Source organism: Panthera pardus, unplaced genomic scaffold (genome assembly GCF_024362965.1).
Source record: "Panthera pardus isolate Hobbes unplaced genomic scaffold, ASM2436296v1 HiC_scaffold_10, whole genome shotgun sequence".
In the NCBI taxonomy this organism is placed as follows: domain Eukaryota; kingdom Metazoa; phylum Chordata; class Mammalia; order Carnivora; family Felidae; genus Panthera; species Panthera pardus.
In genome coordinates, this window is record NW_026526655.1 from 99,556,683 (window position 1) to 99,574,041 (window position 17,359).

A 17,359-nucleotide genomic window follows, 5' to 3' on the forward strand; every position below is an offset into this window, starting at 1 on the left:
AGGGGCAGAGAGAGAGGGAGACGCAGAATCTGAAGCAGGCTCTAGGGTCTAAGCTGTCAGTACAGAGACCCACGTGGGTCTCGAACTCGTGAACCATGAGATCATGACCTGAGCCAAAGTTGGACACTTAACTGACCTAGCCACCCAGGCACCCCAGAAAATCTGTCTTTTTTCTATATTTTCAGAACATATATATGTTTTTAAATTTATTTAAATTTTTTTTTTTTTTTTTTTTTTTAATTTTAGAAAGCGTGCACACATGAGCAGGGTAGGGGCAGAGGGGGAGAGACAGAGAGAGGGAGAGAGAGAGAAAGAAAGAAAGAAAGTGAGAAAGAGAAAGAGAATATTAAGCAGGCTCCATGCTTAATGTGTGGAGCCTGAGGTGGGGCTCGATTCCATGACCCTGGGATCATAACCTGAGTTGAAATCAAGAGTTGGATGGTTGACCAACTGAGCCACCGAGGCGCCCCTATATTTTCTAAACATATTAAGTATAGTTATTTTAAAATTCTTACCTGATATTTCCAGTATCTGGATCACTGTTCGGTATTTTTATATTATTTAACTTTACTCTTGATTTTTTGGTCATTTGATTCTTTTTCTTGGCATGCCTATGAATTTTCCATTAAAACTGGGATATTCTATGCTTTGGATGATGCTTTTTTCCAGAGAAGGTTTAATTTTACTCTAGCATAGAGTACAAGTAAACTATCTTATTCCATTGGAGCCTTTGTTTCCAGTTTTACCAGGGCTGCTGTATTTCAGGTTGTTCTTATCCTCTGGTGTGATTCCCACTCATTCAGTGTAGCTCTTTCAGTGTATCACCTGAAACTACTCTTTCCTCCTTTCCACCCTTTCTTTACCTCCATGGCCAGTGCTGAATTTTAACTTCATTGTAGCAAGGCTGCCAAACTATCTTCTCAGCCCTTTACCTCATCAGATACCACCCTCCACTCGCTCTTTCAGAGTCTCCGCTTACACACACCAAGTGTAACAATTGGGCCATGCTCAAAGTGGGAATGACGTCTAAATTTCAGGCTCACTCCTTTTTGGTTATTCCTGCCTCTAGTCTTTTGCCCTTTATGTTTTTGTCACCCTAGGAACCCCAAACTCCAGATTCTGTGTCCCTTCCCCAGTTTGACTGCTCAACTGTTCAGGTTACTATGGGTTTCATTTTCCTAAAATGTGATTGGCAGGTTCTCTGAGGCAACAATGGAAGTGAGTGGAGGCTTTCCTGGGTTGTGCTTCTCTTCTCCTGCCTGCATGCCTTTATCTTCGAACAGCTGTTTGTGCATTTTATCCATCTTGTATAGTTTCTCTTAGTGGGGAGGTTGACTTCTTACATGTCCCATTTTCATGGTTGCAAGTCAGAGAGCATTTTTTTAAGTAGAGTGATAAGCATTGTAGTACTGTTTTGAAAGATGGAAACAATAAAAAAAATGGAGAAGTAAGCATTTCCTGTGCTTACAGAGCAAGGCTTTTGTGGACTGGGAATTAGGATTGTAGTCTCAGAAACTTGTGGTCCAAGTTTTTTATTTGTGTGTGTGTCTTTTACTTTATACCCTTTAGATTTCAGATAAATTGAGCTCCCATGGTTAGTTTTTATCAGATTATATTGAGAAGGAAAATTAACAAACCAACAATCCCAGTTTGTAACAAAATACAATCTTGAGTGTATTCTTATGAATAGTAACTTAATTAAATAGTACATTCAAAGAATGGGGAGGCTTTTTCTTTAATTAGCAGCTACAGATGAAGTCCACAATTAGGAGTACATAGAATACTATAAAAATAGGGGTGCCTGGGTGGCTCAGTCTGTTAAGTGTCCAACTCTTGATTTCAGCTCAGGTCATGATCTCTCGGTTTGTGAGTTTCAGCCCCACATTGGGGGCTCTGCGCTGGCAGTGAGGACCCTAATTGGGATTCTCTCTCTCTCTCTCTCTCTCTCTCTCTCTCTCTCTGTCTCTGTCTCTGTCTCTGTCTCTCTCTCTCTGTCCCTCCTCCAGTCACATGTACATGCTCTATCTCTATCAAAATAAATAAACTTAAGAAAAAGAATACTGTAGAAATAAAAAATAATTCCTAACTTCTCTTTACATTAAATCTAATGATATAACCTTGTCCAGCAGTTATATGATGCTGATATTGACATTCATCATGAATGAGTGTATTCATATCATCTGAACCAATGGCTGACAAGTGGACCCTTTAAATGGAAAATGACATTCATTTTATGACATCTTACAAAGCTTATGGTGATTTTCATTTACTGTCTCAAGTATTTTATGGTAATACTATAAGGTAGTTCCATATGTTATAAAGATGAAAGAAAATGGATGCACAGATATAGTCACAGGAATTAACCTGGGGCAAAGAGGAATTTATGACAGTCAGAAATGAAACTCGTATTTTGTCTCAACCTTAGCCTCAGTCCCCTTTTGCTGTACTGGAAAACCTGAATGTATGATGGATACAGCCCAATAGCTTTGCTTTACCCTACATCTCTTGAGCTACCCTCAGGCATTTGAAAATACAAAATAAACTCCATGAGGAAAGGTTTCTGAGGCTTATGATGAAAATGTTGTGGAAAGTACCTGCTATTTAAGTATCACTGGAAAATTTCTGTTTTACTTTCTCTGTATTTTCATAGGAATTCCAGTATTCTGTATAGATCCTCTCTTGTTTCAGGAACTTAGGGCATTCTCAGTGAGAATTTCATATGAGCACCATTTACTTAGATCTCACCATGAATGATACATTAGTGATTCGTTAGCCTTGGGATAGTGTCCTTCCATGGTTTTCTTCCATGTTCTATTGATAAAGTTTCAGGCACTTTCCCTCCTTACAATTGCTGCTGCTTTGCCAGACACAACAAGTCCTGAAAGTGCTTTACAACTGTTTATGAGGTTTTCTTTCATGTAAAACAGTTATGAGCTGAGTGATGCCCCCAATTAGAATTTCAAAGTTTCACAAAAATCAAGAGAGGTTGTCTTTTCCTTGTGTGTCACACTTTGTCAGAGAAACCCCGAAGAAGTCATACTTGATATTGAATTGTGACAAAGTTTAATGAAAAAGACCCTGTCCTCCCAGTGGATATTAATTTTCTGATGCCTAGCTTAGGGAATTAATACTATTGACAAAAACAATGATGTATTCACCATTTCACTTCCCTTCTGATGAATAAGCCATCATTAGTTATAAAACTCTTTGCTCGATTGACTTTCCAGTTTCAAGAAATTATTATCAGAATAGCTCAACAATCTTGAAGCTCAGAAATATCTGAATTTCTCAAAATACAGTTGGAACCTCCTACCAAAGAGATTGTAACTGATTTCCTTTACAGATGGAAGAGACTTGCTAGAAAACAACTGTGCATAATAAATAAAATAAAATGCTATGTCAGATCCATAGAAAAGGTCATTAGCAATCATAGAAACAGGTGTTCATGGTTGGCCTAGCCTTTTTGTAACTGGACTATAATGATCCTCATTTTCTAATAACTGGTTTATCTAGGGACAGCAATGTATTTTATAGATTTGAATCATTAATTTTTGAATGGTCATAGTAATTTCTGATTTTTACCAAACCGCATTACATACTATATAGAATTTGGTGAAAAATGAACTCTCTCTGTTAATGAAAGCTTTCTTTCTGATTCTTGGTATGGAAAAATGGATTAAATTGTGCTAGAAAGGACTTTTACAACAGCAGGCCACAAAAAACCTATTTAACACTTTCCTTGAATCATATGAGTGTTCAAAGATTACCATTTCAGAGGTTTGCTAATTTTCAAAAAAAAAAAAGAATGATTCAGATAATTGCTATGATTTCTTTCCTTAGGTGTTATCACTTGTAGTATGCTATTATTCTGTCACAGAATAAAAGGTTAAAAAAAAAGAAAAAAAACAGCTTTGGTAATTTCCTGAAATGAGCCTTCTTACTTTGTGTAAGAATTCAGAAAAGACCAAGATTTAATAAAATGCATTTTGTTGAGAAATCAAAATACTAGAGGAAAAGGAGTGGGTGCGGGCAGGGAAGAGATTCAATTGTAGTTAAGTTTTTACCAGCAAATGCACCATTCTGGTTGAGTAAATATAGTTACCTTTAGAGAAACAGATGCACAAATGAGTTTGTGCTTCGAATGCCAACTGCTTTAAATCTAATTCTTATATAACTTTTGAGACCTAAATCTGTAGTTTCCCTTTTGTTTTTAGGCCAAGAAAAACACTGCCGCTTGAAAAACCTACAACTTTGTGGCCTCGTGGACTAAAAATAATGATATCATCCCAGTTACCTTGTTCTATGATGGCAGCTAATCAGAAATAGATTATTTTGTGTGGGTAAAAGGAAATAATTTGATGTTTAGTGAGATAGGCATTAGATATCTCTTCCTTTTAAACCAAAACAGTTCCGCTAAATCTGTAGAGAGGTCAGCATTGCTCTTGAACTTTCAGAGTTTGGGGGGGAAGAATGATAGCATCAATCAAGGCAATTATGAGCTTAATGCAACATTCAGATGTGAATAGGAATCCCTTTGAGGAATGCTAGCATGTTTTCAAACATTAAGGCAAATATTTCTTAAAATGCAGAAAATATTTATTTAAAGATTTGGAGACAAGTCTGTGGAAAAAGTTAATTTGACCCTAACGTGAGATATAGCTCAACTTAGTAACATGAAGGTAGCCATCAGATGGTAAATAGTCATTTTTAAGCACATGACAGTTTTTCTCCATATTTGATATATAATCTCGTAGTCTCTCTTTTGTGTGCATAAACTTGTTTGGTTTATTATCAAATGATCACCATGCCTATCAATGGCTATTAAAGTACAGTCACAACCATGACCTCTGTGCTTGTGTTTTTGTACACCATCTAGCCCTTCAGGCTTTCTTTATTATTATATGCCCCATAGCTCAATTCCACTTTACTGATCTTATCTCAGTGTTGTTGTATTTTACTTCAGTTATGATAATATTTGCTTGTGTATGAATATTCTCGCTGGAGGGAGTCTTAGTTCTCTATGTTGTCAGTGAGTCCCATGGAGGGGGATTATTTCCTCATGGTTCATCAAGCTAAAAATGAATGGTTTCAAGCTGGAAATAAAGTCTTGTTTTCTGTCCTCTGCATTAAGCTGGAAATTGGTTCACAATCTTTGATTTGATCACAAGACAATATGGATCATCACCTCTGTGTGTAAACTAGTTGTAGTGACTTCTGTCATCTTCCCATTTCTCCTGGAACCCAGCAAGAGAATTATATATTTTTATGTAACATTATAATTAGCCAACGTGAGGATAATCAGTGGAGAGTTTATAAAATGTTACTAGTCTCCCTGACCCATTAGCTAATACTTCTTATATAGTGCATAATTCTGTTTATATTTATTTCATATATAGCATTGATTTAAAATCATTATCAGATTGTCTCATCTAAGAAATTTTCCTGCTATTTAAAGTTCTTAACTCTCTGGGGACGCCTGGGTGGCTCAGTCCTTTAAGCATCCGACTTCGGCTAAGGTCATGATCTCGCAGTTTGTGGGCTTGAGCCCCATATCGCGCTCTGTGCTTACAGCTTAGCTTGGATTCTATGTCTGTCTCTCTCTGCCCCTCCCCCGCTCACACTCTGTCTCTGTCTCAAAAATGAATAAACATTATTTTTTTTAATTAAAAAAATTAAATTCTGAACTCTGTGAAATGCATGAGTTCACCAAGATCATTTTAATTTGGATGTTGTGGCCAAATTTTGGTGATCTGGGTTGTCCAATTATCAGAATATCAGAATTGGTATATTTTCTTATTTTGTACTACCTAATGCCTACAGTAAGATATTCATTCATTTTTTGTTCTCTTTATTCACATTGTTCCTTGCCTACTTTTCTTTTTTCCAGCAGTTGTTTTTCAAAGGTTTATTATATACTGAGGACAGACATTCCAAATATATCCTAACATAAATAAGGTTCATATTTTCCAGAAGTTCAGAAAACAGTGGGGGAAGCAACCCAAGTCAGATCTGTACAGCAGTGAAAGTATCTCTCTGGTGGAGTGCTTTAGAGAAGGTTGTGCCACTTAATTTACCAGGAAAACTGGAGAGTGTTCCTTGAAAGGATGACACTCAAAATATAGACATAGAATAGAGGAAATATGAAATTTCTGTTAGGAGGGGCCCAGCGATTGCAAAGCCACAGAGTCACGAAAGAGCACAAGCTGTTTAGAAAGTGTCAGTGGACTCATATGCAGCTGTGATCTCCTTGCTCCCTTATCACAGTGAGGAGGTGGTGGGGGTTGGCACAGAAGGGGATGCTTCTATGGGACAAGTTAATAAAAGGTTACTGCTGTAATTGTGCTCTGGAACTGATTGGTTGAAAATTTTTTTTTCCTACAAGTTGCTCTAGGAATATAAACAAGTATTCAGATTACCAAGCAAATAATTTTGAGAATAACACAAGCACAAAATATACTTTTAGACGAGATCGGGCACATTCAGGGTGGCATGGCCGTAGACAAAATATACTTTTGGAAGTGACATGTCATTCTTTTTGTTGAAAGCAATCCTTTAAAATCCATTATTTACAACCAATCACTTAAGAAGCCAAACTGTGGTTCACTAGGTCCTTTAACTGAGGAAAGATGGCTTTCTACTCAATCTACCCACTGGGTAGAATCAGTTAATCATATTTATGTTGTCATGGTGGACATTTTTTAAAAAATTGGTATCCTTTCCCTTCTTTGTGTTTTCTTTACTGTCAGTGGCTGTTCCTAGTCAGGATAGATTGTTAGAAAATGTTTGTTCTTGGCAGTCTAATCCCCTTAGAATACTGAGGAACCTATGGACATCATTCACCCATTAGGATTAAAAGCTAAGTGTCATTAGTGGATTGCATGGACAGGTGTACTTATTTTTTTCTTCCTCTCCTGGCAGTAGAATCTAATTAGAGAGCATCCTCAAAGCAATAAGAGGAGGTCCACAATGGTACTCACTGAGATAAGAGCCTTATGGTGCTGAAAATTCCTGTTGCTACAGTGAATAAAACACACTTTAAGGTGTCACAGTGAGCACATGCATGTATGCTTCTCTAACTTCAAGAAGATTTGGATCAATGTTTTTCACATTTAAGTAGTACACTTATACTTTCCTAAGAGACAGATATCTGTGTATGTGTATCTGTAAATTCATGTGCATGTGTTTATAAAATTAACACTTGAGAATAAAATTTAAAACCCAGGATGAGAAGCACCTTAGTAAAAGGTAACGTTGACTTCTATTTCTAGCCACAATAAATAATAGACATTGGATTTACTATGCCAAAACAACTGAAAACTAGACAACATACATAAAACCATGTTTTTCAGACATTAAACACTGGCAATGCAGAAATTATACTTGAGACAGAGGAGAAAAATGAGGCACGCCCAAGATGTTTCCAGTGTACTGACTAGTAAGGTTGCAAGCTGAAACAAAGGTACTAGGAAACCAGCTGGAGGCCAGAGGTATTTCTCAATTAAAGAGACAGAGTTCAGAGTCAGGGAGTTCAAGAAGAAATAACTGCAGAGGCTCATCCTTGAATCTTCAACTGAGTACTGATCAGCACATGCACATAAGGAAATTTCCAAAGTTGGGAGAGAGAACCGCTCCAAAAACATTAGAGAGAACAATTACTTATAGTTATTATTATTATTGAGGTAAAATTTATGTAACATAAAATTAACCATTTTAGTGTGAAACACTCAACATTTGGTACCATTAGAGTGTTATACAATCACCATGTCTACCCTAATTCTGAAATATTTTCATCACCCCCAAAGGAAACCTTGTACTCATTAAGCAGTTGCTTCCTATGACAACCAATAGTATGTTTCCTGTCATATATATGTATATATATATATGTACATATATATATACATATATATGACTTTTTGTTTGATTTCTTTCACTTACCATAATGTTTTCAAGGTTCAAAAATGTTCACCATGTATTAGTACTTCACTCCTTTTTATAGTTGGAATAATATTCCATTTTATGTATATACTACTATTTGCTTTTCCATTTATCTATAGATGGAAATTTGGGGTATGTTCACCTTCTGGCTATTGTGAATAGTGCTGCAATAATGTATCTATACATGTAATTTGTTTAATAACCTATGTTTAATTCTTTTGTGCATGTGCATATCACGTAATGCCTCTTAGGATTTTGATTTGCATTGCCCTAATGATTAATAATGTTGAGCATCATTTCATGTGCTTGTTAGCAATGTTTTTGTATATCTTTTTTAGAAAAAGTTTATTCATGTTTTTTTTACCCATTTTTAATTCATCTGTCTTTTTGTTTTTGAGTTGTGAGAATTCTTTATATATTCTGCTTATTAGACCCTGATCAGATATGTGATTTGCAAATATTTTCTCTCATTCTATAGGTTGTCTTTTTCACTTTCCTGGTAATGTCCTTTGATGTACAAAAGTATTTTTTTTTATTTTAATGAATTATGATTTATCTAATTTTCTTTTTGTTACGATTTTAGGGTCATATCTAAAAATCCATGCCAAATCCATGGTCATGAAGATTTATCCTGTATTTTCTTCTAACATGTTTATGGTTATAGCTCTTATATTTGCGTCTCTGATCCACATTTAGTTAAATTTTTCATAGGGAATAAATTCTTAAATCTCAAATAGGGAAAGGATTTGTCTGTTTCCAGTGACTAGAGTAGAAAACTTTATAATTCATGGTGTATAGGAGTCTATTTGGAATTATTATTCAGCAGGGTAAAACTAGCCTTAGACAAAAGGTTGTGTCCTCTTTCCAAAGTTAAAAGAAGCCTGGCAACAATTGTTCTGTTTCCAAGTAAATCCATTGTATCCTGTAACAATGCACAAATATATTTATAGAAAATGAAAAATATTAATAATCCACAAAGCAAAATTCCCAAAGACCTAGCATGCAGTGAAGCAAGAAAATAAGTCCCATAATAAAGAGAAAAATCAAACAATATAAAGAGAGATTAGGGAGTTACTAGGCAAATGCATTAGATTAGTCTTCTTTATAATTGTATCCCATATGTTCAAGAAGTAGAAGAAACACAGAAGACAGTAGATACATGAAAATTATTTTTAAAAAAACATCAAAAGTCTGGAATTAAAAAACTTCAATATCTGAAATCAAGAAGACACTGGATTGAATTGACAGCAGATTAGCCAGTGTGGAAGAAAAGTTTAGTGAACTTAAACATACAGCAAATTGAAACTACTCAAAATGAAACACAGTGAAATAGCCCTCAAGAAAACAGAGCAAACATCTTTCTTTATGATTTTCTCCCTCTATTATTCAATTTTGAGACTTGATTATATATCCTGCATACACGTCCATTATTAGATAAGTGATTTTAAAATGTTTTCTCCAGTCCATGGCTTTTCTTTTCATCCTTTTACAAGTGACTCTTGAAATGTAGTGGTTCTTAATTTTGATTAAGTTTGTCATTTTTGTTGTTTTGTTTTGTTTTCACCTGTGGGTCATGTTTTTGCTTTCCTACCTAAGAAGTCTTTATTTAGGCAATAGCACAATTTCTCCTATGTTTAATTATTGATATATTATTAAGTTTTACATGTAGGTCTATAACTAATTTTGAATTAATTTTTATATATGAAGTGAAGTAGGAAAAAGGTTTCATTTTGTTTTATTTCTTTTTTTTTCTCTTTTTGCTTAGAGTACTATTTGTTGAAGACACTATGCATTTTCCTCAACCATGTTAACAAGCAATTGGTCACATATGTTTTAGTCCATTGTAGTCTCTATCCTGGTATGTTGATATATGTGCAATTTTATTATAAAGATACTCATAAAGCTGTACAGTAAGATGGTACAGGTCTTCAGTTAATATAGGTTCTCCAAATTTATTTTTCCTTTCCTAACTTTAGCTACTCTAATTTTTTTTTTTTTTTTGCTGTTCTTTCATATAAAGTTAAAATTGGCTTGTTGATTTCTACAAAAAATCTTGCTTCAGTTTTTTATTGAAATTGCATATTCAATGTAAGGAACATTTTTATCTTAACAACGGTGAGTCTCCCATGAGACTCCCATGAACATAATACATCTCACCATTTATGTAGATATTTGAAAAATTTCCTTGTGTTTTTACAGTTTCACTATATAGGTCTTGCACAGGTGTTCTAAGATGTATACCTAAGTTTTTCAGGGTTGGGGGACAGTAATAAGTGGATCTTTTCAAATGACAACTTCCAGTTTTGTAACATCGATCTTGTATCCTTTGACCTCACTAAATTCATGTTAAAGTTCCTGTAATTTTGGTAGATTCTTTGAAATTTTCCAAGTCAGCGATCTTGTTTTTTCAAATAACAAGTTTACTTCTTCTTTTCCAGATTGTATACCTTTTAATTCTTTTCCTTGCCTACACACCTAGCTAGATCCTTTAGTTCAATGATGCATATGTGTGGTGACAGAAAATACCTTGCTTTGTTAACCATCATTAGGGGAGATCATTTAGTCTTTTATCTTTAAATATGAGGTTACTTATGGCTTGTTGCTTTGTAACTTTTTTTTTTTAATCAGGTGGAAGATGTTCCTTTCTCATGCTAATTTTTGGAAGTTTGTCACTAATAAATGTTGAATTTTGTAAAAGTCTTTTACTTCACATTTTGAGATGATCACAAAATTTTTCTTTACCTTGTTCACATGGTGAATTGTAATGATTGATATTTGAATGTTGACCAAATCTTGCATTCCTGGTATAAACTCCATATTATTATTTTTAGATTGCCCTGAAAAGATAAAATCATATATAATTCCTAGACTATAAAAAACACATCCGTAAAGTTCTTTTTTAGAAAATCTTTTGTTTTTGTTTTTTTTTTTTTGTATTTTATAGTATTTTAGATTCTAAAATTTCCACCTCTATATTTCACTGATGTTAAAATAATTAACCGATTGACAGGTATTATTTTTAGTTTTCATATAAGACTTAGGGAGATCTTTGTTCCAGGCATCAATGGAAATTAAAAATTGTATGGATCAATAAATATTCCACAAAGTGGGCATTAATCTTTGATTAAATGCATTGATAACAATGGCAGCAATGTGATTGTATTAGAATGTAAGTATAGAAGGATATCACTGATGGATAGGATTGATGGCTGGGAGGGTACATGACTGAAACAGCTCAGGAGAAAGAGAGATTATCTCATCTTCCTTTGGAGGATAGAAAGGGCCTATGTGGCAGATGACCTTGCTGGTGCTTACCAGAAAATTTCTGACTGACTGGTTAGGACTACATCCTGGGGAAGGTTGAAACTGTAATTGTGTTAGGTATTAAACTCTAGTTTAATAGATGGTTTGGTGATGTGGACCTAAGACATGTGATTTCATTTTGGGGCTAATGGGATTTGTGGTTATTTATTTATTTAGTAATTTTTAATTTAAATACAAGTTAGTTAACATGTAGTGTAATAATGATTTCAGGAATAGCATTTAGTGATTCATTACATATAACACCCAGTGTTCATCCCAATAAGTTGTTTTTTTTTTTTTTGAACGGCAATTTTCTTTTTGTACCTGTTGATATTAAAGATTAAGTGATTTTCTATATCACACAGCTAATAAATGTTATGGGTAGAAATCAACTCAATGATTTTCTGCATCCGGAGCTGTTGATACTGATCACCATGCTAGAATTTGAGCACTGAGAAGGAAGGTGGGATGTGTCAGTTGAGATCATACCAGAACCCTCTTGGAACCTAAGCAATAGCTCAACTTTCTCCAGGGGTTTGAGCTTGATGGTCATATGTGTGAAACAATGAGAGAGACAAAAATGACTCTGGAGTTCATGTAAATTTCACAGAAACTCACATTAACAGAGGTTCTGCAAGGTTCCAAGAGGAAGAAATAAATTTCAAAAGAGGAAACACATTTGGATATTTGGATCCAAGTTAATTTCTACTCACCTACTCTTGAAGATATGATATATTGCCTTGGGTTGTTCCTAAAATTAAATTTGGAAATGGTCTTATGTTCCAGTAGACTAACATGGATATTATATAAAGAACAACTTTCTCAAATAGATTGGTGAAGAAAAATTTGCCTATATCCATGGTCCTTAAAATTAAGAATGCTTCAGAATCTGAAGGCTTGTTAAAACAGATCCCCGGCCCCTTCTCCAGAGTGTATGATTCAGTAGGGCTTTGGTGGGTCCTAGAAATGTGCATTTCTGTAAGGTTCTAAATGAGGCTGATGCTTCTGGTCCTGAGATCAACCTGGACATCCACTGGCCTGCCCTAGGTCATTTCAGCTGAAATCTTCTCTCAAGAGCCAGGAATCAGGACACCTAATTTCTAGTGAAGGTTCCCTACCTGCCTGTGTCACCATGGGACAGTTCCTTTATCTCCTTCGGTTGTATCTAAATTGTGGGTATGGACTAAGTGATCTTTAACAGTCCCTGTAATTTTATGGCTTTTTAAAATTTTATTATTTTTTCATGTTTTAATAGTTATTTCATTTTTCTTTTTTTTTGTGATTTTTTTTGCATTTTTTCATAAGTCTGAATTTTTCTGTAGCTCCTTACTATTGCCTGATTTAAGAGCAATTCATTTCTTCATTAATTTATAAAATACTGACACCTATTTCATGCTGGGCATGGAGTTGTAAGATGAGTAAATTAGTCTTGTTTTCCAGGAACTATATCTAATTTTGCACATCTCCAACTTCACCATACATCAGAATCATTTAGAATTAAAGACAACTAGGCCTTTCCCTGGGAGATTCATATTCATTAGGTCTAGGCAGAGGTGTGGTACCTAATTAGTCTCAGAAATGATTGCACTAAGTGGCCAGTATTAGGAATTAATGATTTCATAGAGGAGATAGGCACAAAAAAGAGGTGGTCATGGTGCAATATGATCGGCACCAAGAGAAAAGCCCGCATAAGGTGAGGAAGCCAAGAGAAACACAGCTTTGTTATTTCCCTCTCTTTCCCTTAGTAGTTCAGTTACCTTTTGCTGACTATAGAATCTTGAAGAAGCTTATGTTCTCAGTCAGATGATAGAGATCACAGCAAATACACTCAAAGTGTAAACTAGAAATCAGGGACCAGTTATGGGGCCCCTACTCTGCCTTATTCTCCCTAGATTCTGGACACATTGTTCCACCTCTTGCGGCTCAGTTCTTCCAACCCTGAAATGAGGACATTGGAACTGGCACCATCTGAGATGCCATCCAGTTCTCAAGGCCTGGAAGTTTAGGGGCTAAGCATATAGATATTGCGGATGGTTTCTAACAGTCAGCTCTGAGACAAGTTTCTTTTGTTTGTTTGTTTGTTTGTTTAGTTAGTTTTGGTTTATTTATTTTGAGAGAGAGAAAGAGGAGGCGCAAAGAGAGAGGGAGAGAAAGAATGAATCCCACACAGGCTCGATGCTGTCAGCCTGGATCCCAATGTGGGGCTCCATCTCACAAACTGTGAGATCATGACCTCAGCTGAAATCAGGAGTTGGACTCTATCAACTGAGACACCCAGGCATCCTGAGACAAGTTTCTGAAGTGGACTTCTTTCCAACAATTTTCTTATTTCTCCTGTAAGTGAATTAGGAGGGGAAGGAGGGGAGCCCATCCAGTGGCTTGCAGATATGGTTCCTTAGAATCCACCCATCAGTGCTTTTATTGTTGGAGAAGATGATTATGTATGTCTCTCTCTGTGGTTTGATACCATGTGCTTTCATGATGTAGACTTCCTTTATAGCATATGAAATAACCAAATAATCACTTTCAATGCCTGCTTCCAGAGTATCCTCTTGACTGGTAAGTAAATTAAAAACAAGAGAATCCAGTTAAGGAGCCACTTCCTTGTGAGAGCTCAACAACTGTTCCCTCATTTACTAAAAAAAAAAAAAAAAAAAAAAAAAAAAGAAAGAAAGAAAGAAAAAAAAAGAAATCTAGTTTATTCTAACAGAGCTCTCTGAGATACGCATTTGTCAGAGAGATTAATATCTCTCACAGACCATTCAGCAGGCAATATGCAAGGAGCCAAGAGGCTTCAGAGGGTAATGCAATTCTGTTCAGCACGATTTTTTCTCTTATAAAAATGAAGTTAGTGTTATGCCACCCTGTTAAGTCTTTGCATGTTTTAATTCAAAGTGATATATTTTAATGTTACCTTTGTCTTTAAAAAAAAAAAAAAGGCCCTTGTATCTAAGCTTGTAAAACTCCAATGACAGTGATTTCAAATGGCAATGGGAACTGGCATTGGTTATGAAAAACAGGAAAACAACAATTTGCTGTATGGTTAGAATTTCCGATGGAATTTTAGTTTGGTATATTAAGAGGTACATGGATGAAGGAGTGTATGGTTAAAAACAATATTCATTGTAACTAATATTATTTTCATCATTGCAAATATTGGCATGCAAGCACATATTATCTCCATGCTATTTAACCATCCTAACAACAAAGACAAATAGAAATTATTACAGTTAAAGATAAAGAGCATGAAGCACAGATAAATTCTTCATTCAAGGTCATGAAGGTTATAAGTGGGATTCAAATTTATTTACTCTTTAAACGTGTTTAGTGTTTATTAATTTTTGAGAGAGAGAGAGAGAGGGAGACACAGAATCTGAAGCAGGCGTCAGGCTCTGAGCTGTAAGCACAGAGCCCAGTGCAGGGCTCAGACTCACAGACCATGAGATCATGACCTGAGCTGCAGCCAGACACTTAACTGACTGAGCCACTCAGGTGCTCCTCAAATTTAATTCTCTCTGCAATCACTTCATTCTGTGTTCTCCTCTGTTCATTTCCCTGGAATGTAGCAACAGTTCCCATTTCCATTGTAGCAATACAGCTGGAAAAGTGTAAAGTGGGAGGACCAGAGATGCATCTAGATGCATTTGCTAGATGGCAAACTATGACAGAAGCATGAATGCTTCCTGTTTATGCACTGATGCCAGCTTTTACCGTGACTGTAATACATGCCTGCCATCGGCGGGAGAACCAGCTTTGGTCCTGTTGACAAACAGAAAAAGTTTGCTGGTGACTTCACTAAGACCGTTTTGAGTCTGGGTCCTTGAGAGCTATATGAAGAGCACGTCCACACCTAGATGAGTTGCCTGAAGTTGTAAGTGTAAACCATGTTCCAGGCACTGTCAAAGCTACATCTTAACTAGTTACATGTTTTCAGATGTCGTCTTTCCTCTTGATAAGCATCACATTTCCCATCCACAAACTAAAATTATAAAGGCTGGAAAAGGCTCAGGGAAGTCCTCTTGCTTTTTCTGATGCTCTCTCTCACGTGGAATATCTGTCGGCTCCTCAGACTGGGGCAGAATTCCTTTGCATACTGGCAATCCTTTCTTCTGTTTTGCTTCACTTCTGTATCCACCCCCTCCACCCTAAGCTACCACGTGTGTGCTGTGTTAATACATGTGAGAGCTTGCTGATTTTTATGAGCACACAGGATTCTGTATAGAATTCTAGGCCAGAGGCTAATATAGAATTCCTTCTAGCATCAGCTCCACTGCTGCTCACATTCCTTTCTCACTTGCTCACCGCTGGGCTCCAGGATGAGCTTAGTCAGATACAACTTGATTCTTCATCCTATTCTAATGAGTTTCCTGAAGAGCCTAAAAAGATAGCATTAACACAACACTATGCCATGCTGCTGGAGGTAATATTAGGGAGGCATCCAGTCACCTTTTATAGTTAATCAAATGATAAAATAGGTCATGTTATGGCAACCTTCCCATCAGGAACTTTGGGGAGTGGGTCCTCCTCTCCAGGGGGTCCCCTCTCCTAGAAAATGCATGATCCTATAATTAGCTCACAAACCCTGTGTGAATCCTGAGGGCATCCTGGCCTTAGGCACCTTCTTGTCTTCCTGTGTTCACTTTGCTTTCAGCCACACTACCCTCCTTGCTGTTCCCAGAGGTCTTTTCTGCAGTCTTTGCACTTATTCGCCTTCATGTCTGGACTGTTTCTCTCCTATAACTCTACAGCTGCTCATTCTTTCCCTTCCTTTATGTCTTTGCTTATATGATACTTGCACAGCAAGGAATTGCTCAGTAATCCTGTCTAAACTGCAACACAGGGGCACCTGGGTGGCTCAGTCGGTTAAGCGTCCAACTTCAGCTCAGGTCACGATCTTGCGGTCCTCGAGTTCGAGCCCCGCGTCGGGCTCTGGGCTGATGGCTCAGAGCCTGGAGCCTGCTTCCGATTCTGTGTCTCCCTCTCTCTCTGCCCCTCCCCCGTTCATGCTGTGTCTCTCTCTGTCTCAAAAATAAATAAACGTTAAAAAAAAAATTAAAAAAAAAATAAACTGCAACACATACGTAGACACTTCACATTCCTTCGCCATCTTATCGGCTATAGTATTTAATGTGTCACTTCATTTATTCTTTTGCTTCTCTCTCCTGTCACTCAAATATGATTCCTCTGGATATAGATGTAGGTAGAGATGTGGCTGTAGATGTAGGTGTAGACATAGATATTCGTTTGCTGCTGTGTTCACTTTTTGTTTTTGCGTTTTGTTCACTGCTGAGTTCCCAGGGTCTCCACCAAGTACCTGGCACATGATCCCCTCAATATATAGTTGTTACATAAATGAACATGTCCAGGCAGTTCCCTAAGTAGACTCGACACAGCCATTTTTCTTTGTCAGGAATGAGGAGCAAAATGAAGAACAGGAGTTTTCGACAATCTGGATTAAGAACCAGTTTTTAGTGTAAGATTTCACTGACTCTCACATAATAGAAACAGATTCTATTAGTTGAGCAAATACGTAATAACAACAAAGCTGTTTTTAACTAAAAAATTTAAATCAATCTTCACTTGATCAATCACAAAAGCATGACATATAATTTATTCTGTTTGGGTTGCAAAAGAGATTCTTCAGAGTCTTTCTGACTGAGATGGATAGCTGTGAGGCCAACAGTCTTCAATGTCCTGGAAACAGATGGTTTCTTGGGCAACAATGACTGAGTTTCGGTTCTAACACCATCACTTTTCTAAGCCTACCCATAACATGAAACCATCTCTTAGGGATTTTGGAAGGATTAGATATGATGGCATTTTAAACAATGGTACTCAACAGTGGCCTGCCTGGGCCTGTACAATAAAAATGGGAATCCTGTTAAGAAATAATGGCAAGAGTGAGGATCCACTGAATAGTGAGAAAGAGTGGGTTCTGCTTGAACACAGATATTGGTTGAGCTGTTACTGAGCATCAGAGATGCATCAGTGTCCCCAAAATGTCCTTGCAAACTATACATTTCAGGCCAGTCTTCACCCAAAGGTGCTAGAAAAACAAAACAAAGAAGACTGTCAATTTTTATTCCTGTATATCTCCATATAGAAATAACTACTGGGGTGG

At 36.4% G+C, this 17,359-nt stretch overlaps 1 long non-coding RNA gene and 1 pseudogene across 1 annotated transcript in view; one reads left to right on the forward strand and one right to left on the reverse strand.

Annotated features, from left to right (window-relative positions):
- Nucleotides 1-1,019, reverse strand: part of LOC109278843 (uncharacterized) — a 33,934-nt gene extending 32,915 nt beyond the window's left edge. The window contains exon 1 of the long non-coding RNA XR_002085853.2: nt 516-1,019. This is a non-coding gene — a long non-coding RNA (uncharacterized LOC109278843). The remainder of the gene's footprint in view (nt 1-515) is intronic.
- Nucleotides 1,020-12,899: 11,880 nt separating this feature from the next.
- LOC109278826 (histone-binding protein RBBP4-like) overlaps nt 12,900-17,359 on the forward strand; it is a 62,863-nt pseudogene continuing 58,403 nt past the window's right edge.